This window comes from Schistocerca cancellata, chromosome 7 (genome assembly GCF_023864275.1).
Source record: "Schistocerca cancellata isolate TAMUIC-IGC-003103 chromosome 7, iqSchCanc2.1, whole genome shotgun sequence".
Lineage (NCBI taxonomy): Eukaryota > Metazoa > Arthropoda > Insecta > Orthoptera > Acrididae > Schistocerca > Schistocerca cancellata.
In genome coordinates this window covers 202933316-202943314 of record NC_064632.1, presented here as the reverse complement: position 1 = coordinate 202943314, position 9999 = coordinate 202933316, and positions in this window count along the sequence as shown.

The following is a 9999-nucleotide window of genomic DNA, read 5'->3' as shown; positions in this document are numbered from 1 at the left end:
TTGCATCTGGCGCAACGCATTTACTAATTTGTAACTTTTTCTTTCACAGATCATCGGCAATTTGTTGCTCATTGTTGTAATTTTGTTTGTTGCATTTTGCATTGTCTTTGTTTCAATTGTGCTTAATTCTGATTTGTGAAAAATGCCGCGAAAAACTGTTAACAGTACATCGCGATGTGTAATGAGTGAAATAGCCGACTCTAATAATTTGACCGATAGTACTTGCGACACCCAGTGTAATGATGACAATATCGGATTCGCGGCATTCCTCACCCCAATGTAGTACACGTCGAAACTTCAGAAAAACCAAAGGGAACCACCACGTGTCCAACATCAAACCTTTTATTGAATGAACATACTTTATGATTTATCATACTGTAATGCCATTTCCTAATTTTTTTATGATCACTTACGCAATTATATTCACATGAACACTTACTGATGATTATCGTATTTTTTCTTGGCAAGTGCCCGGCAAGGTAAGGTTAGCAGGTCGCTCTTCTTGTCGTTACACATCAGACCGTGCATATTTTTCCAGATGAACTTACACATTTTATGACCACTTATGCAATTATATTTATGTGACTACTTACTGATGATTATCGTATTTTTTCTTGGCAAGTGCCCGGCAAGCTAAGGTTAGCAGGTCGCTCTTCTTGTCGTTACACATCAGTCCGTGCACATTTTTCCAGATAAACTTACGTATCTTATGAATAATTATGCAATTTTATCTAGTGACGTATTAATTTTATTAAATTCTCTATCCATTAAAGTCTTCAATTCTCGCCTCTATTAACTACACAACATACAAGCTGAACACAAAAAGGTCACATTTCTCGTCATCATTTTTTATGTATGTATGATTGTTTTCCTGTTTTGTTTGTATGCACTATAAAATACTTAAGATATAACAAACACCAGTTGACTTTAACATTTTTGCCCTATGATATCTCAACTTCGTGACTACTTTACTTTTTTTGCTGCTACATTGTGATACACTGTGTACATTTTTGCCCCTGAACACTTTCTATGTTTTTGACATGTTACGTTTTCTGTCATGCTATGCTGTATGCTCAATTATGTTACTATAAACCAGTTTTTATTTAGTGGGTATGTGATTTAAATGCAAGACATTAATCTTTGTTCATCATTTTCAGAAAGCAATAACGTGTAAAAAATATATATTTATAAATTAAACAGACATGGGAATTTCACCTTCGGAATGAACGAAAGAAGATGCAATACCTCGCGAGGAAGAGTAAATGGATCAGAATTAACAAGCATTAACAAGAGTATACTATACACATCGTAGAATAGCAGTCTTAACTAATTTTTTCTTTCAGAATACGAGGCGATTGATGCAGGCTGTCAGATGTATTACAATCGAGATGTAGATCCCATCGAAAGAGTTGATTTGCAGTACTGAGTTCTGCTGTTTAGAAAGTGAATTTGCAGTATATAACGCCCAGTTACATGTTACACGATGGCGTCTACATAAATAATGAAAACTAATTCCTCTTCCTTTGAGGAAATATCGCACAGATTAGTTAGTTGCACAGCCCATGTTCCATACCTCATTTGAACGATTGTTTTCATTGAAATGATATGGAACGAGTCAATCTGCAGGAGATGTATGCATGATTGGTGTTAACAATAATTATTTATTCCTACTCATGCAACATGAATCAAGTATCCCCATTATGTGTTTCCGGATCGCAAACTTTTATGAAATGATTTCTCATCAATCAGAAAAAAGGTTCGTGCAGATCAGGTAAACTCGATTTTGTATCACACTTTCTTTAATGTTACAGCCAAGAAAATAGTCACAGCACTGACAATAGGTGAGAATAGTTAGGAAGCAAATACATGCTGAACGAAATACCAGCATGTTTACAGTAGGTCTTCAGACAAAAAAGGGAAAATTACCCGTCGCGTTTCTAAATAAGTATTCATGAACATCACCTACAAACAAGGAAATAAAACCGGGATGCCTGATACGATCCTCTCCCCGTACGAGATTTTCGCAAGTTGTCGATATGCACATAAGCACAGTTTGTGCGGACGTTAAGAAATTTGATCGCTCGTTTTTTTATCATCTTTTTTAATAATTCCGAGTGGTTTGATGCCGTATCTTATCTCTCACGCTAAAACAATTGATTGCCGGATAAAGGGATATGTGGAAAGGGAAGGAAGAGTTATTATTGTCATGCAAGGAAATTAATTATTTGTTTACTTATCATTTGTTTGCTTTTCTGTATTAAAAAACAATAACCTCCCCTTTTCAGAAGTGTCTGATGCAGCTGCAAAGTATCATAACAAATTTAAATCTGGATAAATATTGCATTACCTGCTCTGTCTACATGTATCAGTCTTGTGTACAGTGCAGAAAACAATAACCTCCCCTTTTCAGAAGTGTCTGATGCAGGTGCAAAGTATCATAACAAATTTAAATTTGGAGAAATATTGCATTACCTTCTCTGTCTACTTGTGTCAGTCTTGTGTACAGTGCAAAATTTAAATTCTTGTACCAAAGAACTGAGTTGAACCATTAGATTGTTAGTGATAGCGAAGGCAGACCTTATAAAGACATATAATAGCGAAGCGGCGAAAGAGCGCTCTCCATAACTTCCAAATCAGAGTGGGACTAGCATGATCATTTCTACAGTATTGTTCTTTAAGGTAGAAATTATAAAATTCGCGTTATCCACAGAAGTCCTCCTCGACTTCGGCCTACCATTATCAGGAGACGAAAGAGTTCTCCTTCGTTCGGGGAAAACATCATGACCTGAGTGTCATAGCCAGAAGCACTACCAAGAATACACCAGAACTTCTTATGCACAATGTGGTGTCACCGCCAGACAACACACTTGCTAGGTGGTAGCCTTTAAATCGGCCGCGGTCCGCTAGTATACGACGGACCCGCGTGTCGCCACTGTCAGTGATTGCAGACCGAGCGCCGCCACACGGCAGGTCTAAAGACACTTCCTAGCACTCACCACAGTTGTACAGCCGACTTTGCTAGCGATCGTTCACTGACAAATTACGCTCTCATTTGCCGAGACGATAGTTAGCATAGCCTTCAGGTACGACATTTGCTACGACCTAGCAAGGCGCCATTATCATTTGCTATTTATCTTGTGATGCATGTACCGTCAGACCGATGTTCACTAATTATGGATTAAAGTTAAGTATTCCAGTAGTTACGTACGTTCTTTCCTACTATAACGTCGTTGTCCAGTTCCAGACCTCACGCCAGCCTGCGTGAGCTTAAACGCGTGCCTTTCGGCTTCCTCAGAGTAGCTTGGTTGTCTTGCCAAGTCACAACACACAATACATATAAGTGAGCTCTGGAAGTCGGAATGTCAGACGACACCCTCAAGAATGTTATCCTGCTTCAGCCAAGAGAATTTCAGAAATACCTGACGTGTATTTTGTTGCAGCTTCTCTAGTTCTTTAAATTCTGTGGATTGGGTGCTTGGTGTGTGTCACGTATATATATTATCCGAAACTATGTCCTGGGTTCGACGTCACTTCCACAATCACACACACACACACACACACACACACACACACACACACACACACACACACCCATAAATTTTCATGTCTTCTCTTACTCTTTCTCTCTTCCACATTTGGCATATTCGTCGTCTTGTATCACATATGTAAAATTAAATTTTTTATACATTTGCAAGATATTTTTACCATTTACTTACACTTTTATGACTGTCCTTCCCTGTTATACATATCCTCAGTTATACATATTTGTTGTGTTTTTAGATTGCCTTAATGTTTTATGCAAATTACATTTTAATCATATCTTACGTTTCCGCTTCATTATTCTCTATCTCTGTCTGTTTACCTTTCTCTCGTCCTGTATCTTCTCGCATATATTACCAATTCAGGTTCGTGCTAAGTTTGAATACAAATTCATTTGTGTTTGTCTCAGGTTTGCAATTCACTCTCTTTAACACATCTGTCTGCTCATACCACGTTCATTCATTCAGTTATTCACAGCTATTTTATTAAGACGCCAAAGTAACGTGACCGATAAGAAATTGCATGTGTATGCACGAACATAACAATTTGTGTTTTCTCAGGCAGATATCCTGTGTGTTAATCTCTCTCCTCCCCGTTTCCATCACATTCGCAATTATAAGTTCATTACAGTGACGTGAAGTACCTAATTTTTATGTGGACTCTCTCCCTCTCCTCCCCCTATTTCCCTCACCCATACACAAATGCTCATCACACATATACGTATTTTTCCAATCTTCCACTCTTCCTTTCAGTTCAATAGAACTTCATTATTAAGAATATCCTCCCGTTTCTCTCTTCCTGTTTCATTCCCTACTTCCCATTCTTAAGTAATTTTCGCATATTTACACTGTACAGGCTAAAAGTGTGCGTCAAACCCATTAAAGCTTTCTCGTTCTCGCCTTTTTCTCAGGTGACTACTAAATACCACATATTTACTCACACTATGTGATTTTCATGACGTACTTCGTTTCCATGAAGTCGCAGTCTCCCTTTCTATCTTGTGAATATATGCACGTTTATCTTCCAGCGGAATAACTCTTTTAATACACAATTTCTCTGATGTTGAGTCGGTCATTTTAATTCTCTTGTTTCCTGAGTGTCATTCCTCATAGAGGTGCATTTGTTTTGCGGCTGATATTTCACAATTCTCCTCGATGTTAATACCACACCATGTTAGTGACAAAACTGAAAATTTAGTTAAAATATGAATATTAAGAATTAAACATTGAATAATGTTTTTGAAGAGAGTTTAGCAACTCGGATAAAACTCGTATGAGCCTGAAAAGGTGTAAAGTTGATGAACATGGCTATCTAAAGCATTGTCATTATCTGACATTGGACTGCATAGTGTTTACTTGTATGAACTTCAATATTTGTTGAATCTTTAGACAATAGTTCTCGTAGTATCCACAAAATTCCTAAAGCGTTTATGTGTTTAAAGTCACGATTATACCTAAGAACCCCTATACGAGGCAGATGATCACCCGGCAACAAAGAATTAGCAGACCGTATGGGAATGCCTACTCTATGCTAATGAATGTATGGCTGCTGTAGAGAAGACTAAAGAGAGGAAAGTGAGGTCACACCTGGACTAATGGCCTGGAACAAGTTCACGAAGAAAATCCCTGAGAGCACCTGAGGGTCATGTCAAGTTCTCAAACTTACAGGCCCATGACAACCGCATAAAGATACATGAGTAGCTACAGTTCTTTGCGGACTCTATTGTCAACTAACAACTAAATTTCTAGAATTAATCTATCTGATGCTTGCCACGGAAATTATTGAAACACTAGCATTGGCTTTGATGCAACTTCCGTGACTGCCTCTTCTGTCATCTCCGTTGTGCATTTAAGTGTCATTATGTTTCTCTCAAATGCGTTTCTCTTTTATTGCATTTCTACATCTGCTATCCCTCACTCACTTATTCGCTCACTCACTCACAGATCCAGTGTCTCTATCTCTCTCACTCCCTTATCATGTAGTAGCGTTCTTGATTTTGAAATGAACCCTTTCAGACTTATAAGCCAAAATTCGATCCTATATGCACCGATTTTGTACACTCAGTTTCTCACTGAGCCTACTTCTACTGTGAACCATTCGTAACTTTTGGCCCAGATCTTCTTCACTCTTATATTCGGTCATATCACAGTATCCAAGAGGACTTTTTTTGCTTCTGGGATGAAAGGTTTTTTTATCAGTTTTCGCTTTGAGAATACACTTTTTATCTTCCATCTATCCCAGTCTATCTACTAAATTGTTTCGTTTGAACATACAATACTGCCCATTAAAATTGCTACACCACAAGGATGACGTGCTACAGACGCGAAATTTAACCGACGGGAAGAAGATGCTGTGATATGCGAATGATTAGCTTTTCAGAGCATTCACACAAGGTTGGTGCCGGTGGCGACACATACAACGTGCCGACATGAGGAAAGTTTCCAACAGATTTCTCATACACAAACAGCAGTTGACCGGTGTTGTCTGGTGAAACGTTGTTGCGATGCCACGTGTAAGGAGGAGAAATGCGTACCATCACGTTTCCACTTTGATAAAGGTCGGTTTGTAGCCTATCACGATTGCGGTTTATCGTATCGCGACATTGCTGCTCGCGTTGATCGAGATCCAATGACTGTTAGTAGAATATGGAATCGGTGGGTTCAGGAGGGTAATTCGGAGCGCCGTGCTGGATCCCAACGGCCTCGTATCACTAGTAATCGAGATGACAGGCATCTTATCCGAATGGCTGTGACGGATCGTGCAGCCACGTCTCGATCCCTGAGTCAACAGATGGGGTCGTTTGCAAGACAACAACCATGTGCACGAACAGTTCGACGACGTTTGCAGCAGCATGGGCTATCAGCTCGGAGACCATGCCATGCCTGCAATGTTGTACTCAGCGACTGTTATTACGGCCAGAGGTGGTTGTTCTGGGTACTGATTTCTCAGGATCTAAGCACCCAAACTGCGTGAGAATGTAATCACATGTCAGTTCTAGTATAATATATTTGTCCAATGAATACCCGTTTATTATTTGTAGTGTATTTGTAGTGTATGTTCTCAACGTTTATGCTGCATTTAACTCCTTACATGTTTACCTCCACAGTGACACTTTAAATTAACTTATTTCTCTCCTCTCATGTGAGAGATGGTATAGAAATCAAAAGAAGACTGTAGATGAGTCGACGTAAGTCGATCCCTGACAGGTGCTGGGCTTGGCAGCTTTGCGGGCCTATCTCAGCCAAAGCGATTTCGTAAACGTCTCTTTTTCAACTCTTCAGAGCTGTCACAGCTCTATAGACGGTTACTGTTTTCTGCTGCAATCTTTCTTCCGAAATATGGTGCCATCAATTCAGTGGAAGGTAACCAAAGCTTGGAAAAATGGTTTGCAGTGGACTATATTTAAAGCTACGAATTTCAATATGATTCACTGAATGTTAGTTGAGAATAGTGCGACGTGTTATTAACCAGCTGCACAGAGATTTTCATATGACAGAATTAGAGCACACTTCGTTGGAGAGCATTTTCTGTATGTTAATTTGTTATATCAAGATACCATATTTGTGACTATAATGTAACAAATTAGGAGTGGAACTGTTGCACGTCATCCATTCGGAGTTTGATTCTATGGTTCTTTATGGTATTGGCTATTTGGAACTCATTGTTGCAGATAATCTTAGATGTCAGGAATTGAACATCCTTGGACTCGACTGAGTAATTACTTTTATATTGAGAAATGCCATTGTCTTGATTTACAGCTCTGAACTTAGTACTAGCATGTACTTACTAGTGCCGGACAAAGTGGCCGTGCGGTTAAAGGCGCTGCAGTCTGGAACTGCAAGACCGCTATGGTCGCAGGTTCGAATCCTGCCTCGGGCATGGATGTGTGTGATGTCCTTAGGTTAGTTAGGTTTAACTAGTTCTAAGTTCTAGGGGACTAATGACCTCAGCAGTTGAGTCCCATAGTGCTCAGAGCCATTTTTTTTGTACTTACTAGTAACTCGCCCTGGCTTCGTTTGGGTAGCCCTAAGTATCTATTATTAAACTACTTCTCTGGCATAGAGACAATAAATTATAAGCACAGACTTTCTTCGTGAATCAGTCTACCTCTTAGTACAAACCATATCAGGATCTCTATAGTAGTTCCTGAGAGTAGCCTCCACATGCAAACAGAAAAACTCAGCGTGGGACTTTAATTTATAATATGTATATATGAGTTTTCAATTTGGGAATTCTATTAGGATATACGATTGTGCTGATGAATCTCCAGTCGCGACTGTAATTCACCAAGTGTTTCTCATTTTCAGATGCATTGCGCTCCGATATTTCGCAGTCTGATGAATAGCAGATTTGCAATTGATAATGAAATAGATATTGCCAGCAAGGAATGTTGTGTCATTAGCTACCGTGCCATGCGTATATTCTGGTGGCATCTGTAAACAAAGGCTAATATTTATAATACCGATTTTGAGATACAATGCAGTTAGTGGTACCGATCCACGTGACAACAACAGCAAAGATCCACTATATTGGTGAGGTATGTGCTAGGAAAGAATTGTAATATAGCACGAAAAATTTTACAAATTGTACTAACAGTAACAAAATTAGAGAGTAATACTGTCCTTACCAGGCAATACATGCATTTGTCCTTTTTTAACACTCTACAGTCGAGCCACAGTGACTGCTGCAGAACCCCAGGATTCATACACTTTTTCGACTTCTTTATGTGGCTCCTGTTTATAAAACGAAGGATTCAAGTAGATCACCGTGCGTTTCGGAAATACTGGCGTTGATTTCAAAACCTTTATCGTCAAATTTGCAACCAGATTCCTCAAGCAGCCTTAGAAGTTCTTCATCAGCCACACTGAGTCCCATATTACGATAAACTTTTGCTATTGAGATAACTACGGAAGCTCACTGCAACAACGAATGTTCTGGAAGTGAATCCCCCTGTAACATGTTTTCCAAGTTACGCACTTTGTAGAAGCAGGGACGTCCATTTAGCGGCTCTCCAAAGTACTAAAAGAGCGAACAACTGATTTCAAGCCATCAGTACTCGAAAATACTGCATCTCTAAGTAACAACCAGGATATATGAGCTCGGAAATTCTTCGAACGCCGACACTTAGCTAAATCACAATGCACATATAGTCTCTGCGAGCAGCGACATAAATACATTAATCTTGTTAGGAGCATAAAGATAAAAAAAGCATATCCTAAAAATCTTCAGTGCAGATCTCCAGCGCATTCCGTTCTGAGCTGATAGTAAAGAAAAACCTGCAAAAATCAATAAGGTATGAAGTACTGCCATGGTGGTACCTCGCGACAGACTTTCGTTAATGGTACCTAGCACCAGTTTGGTGCTGGAGCTGGGTGTTCATTCTCCACTAGATGACAATGTCATGGTTTTCGCAGCGCCAGGTCACTTTAATTCGTTATAATTCGGCCAATTTACACAAACTGTTTATGAACTGTATACACAAACCTTCCTCATGAATCAGTCTATCTCTTGGTGATAACCGCATCGAAGCGCCTACAGTAGTTTCTGAGATTAGTCCAAACATACAGAAAGCAGCCATGTGGTGGACTTTAATTTATATAAGTATATAGAATAGACAGAAGAAGTCCTTTCCCAGGGTGGCTTTTGTCAACTCCCCCTCCCGGATGATGCCCTGTCTCCCTCCATTTATCCCTCCTATCAACTCTGATCCTCATCTCACCCTCCTTTCCTCTGTCCTTTCCCTGGGCTCCATCTCCCCCCCTCCCTCACATTTTGTTTTTCCCCACCTACCCTCTCTCTGCCTACCTTCTACCCCCACTGCCCCGAGTCCTTTTGCATTCCCCTCCTCTGCCTTTCCCCACTCCCTCTCGCGTCTGTAGAGCCGCCCCCCCTCCTCTTATGAGTCCTCGTCATCTGTCGGCTTCTTCCACCCTCCCGCCCCCCCCCACTTTCTCTTTTCTCTCCTCCCCCCTTTTCTGTCCCATTATCTGTCCAAGTTCTCCCCTGTCTGCCCTCAGTTGTGGCGTGTCATATTTGTCCCAACTTTTTAGTGCAGTGTTCAAGTGAGTGTTCAGTATTGTGCGTCTTTCCAAAGTCTTGCGAACAGAAATCATGCTGTCACTGGGTGTGATTTTTATATCTCTTGCGAACAGAAACCAGACTGTCGCCATGTTTTTCAATTTTCTGTCTATTATTTTACCTGTCTGCTTCCTGTGTATTTTATTAGCATTACCAACCCTTTGTTTTATGTTTTAAGTTCCACAATGTTCCGCCATTTTACCATTTAAGTCACTGATTTTATCGCCTGCTTTTAGTATTTATTATATTCATTTTTCCTGTAGGCTGATGAGCAGCGTACTAAGCTGCAGCCAGCCCGCCCCCTTCAGGGGGAATCGAAACTCAATAAAGGAAAAAAAAACAGAAGAAGGAGAAGAACAAGAAGAAGAAGAGGAGGAGGAG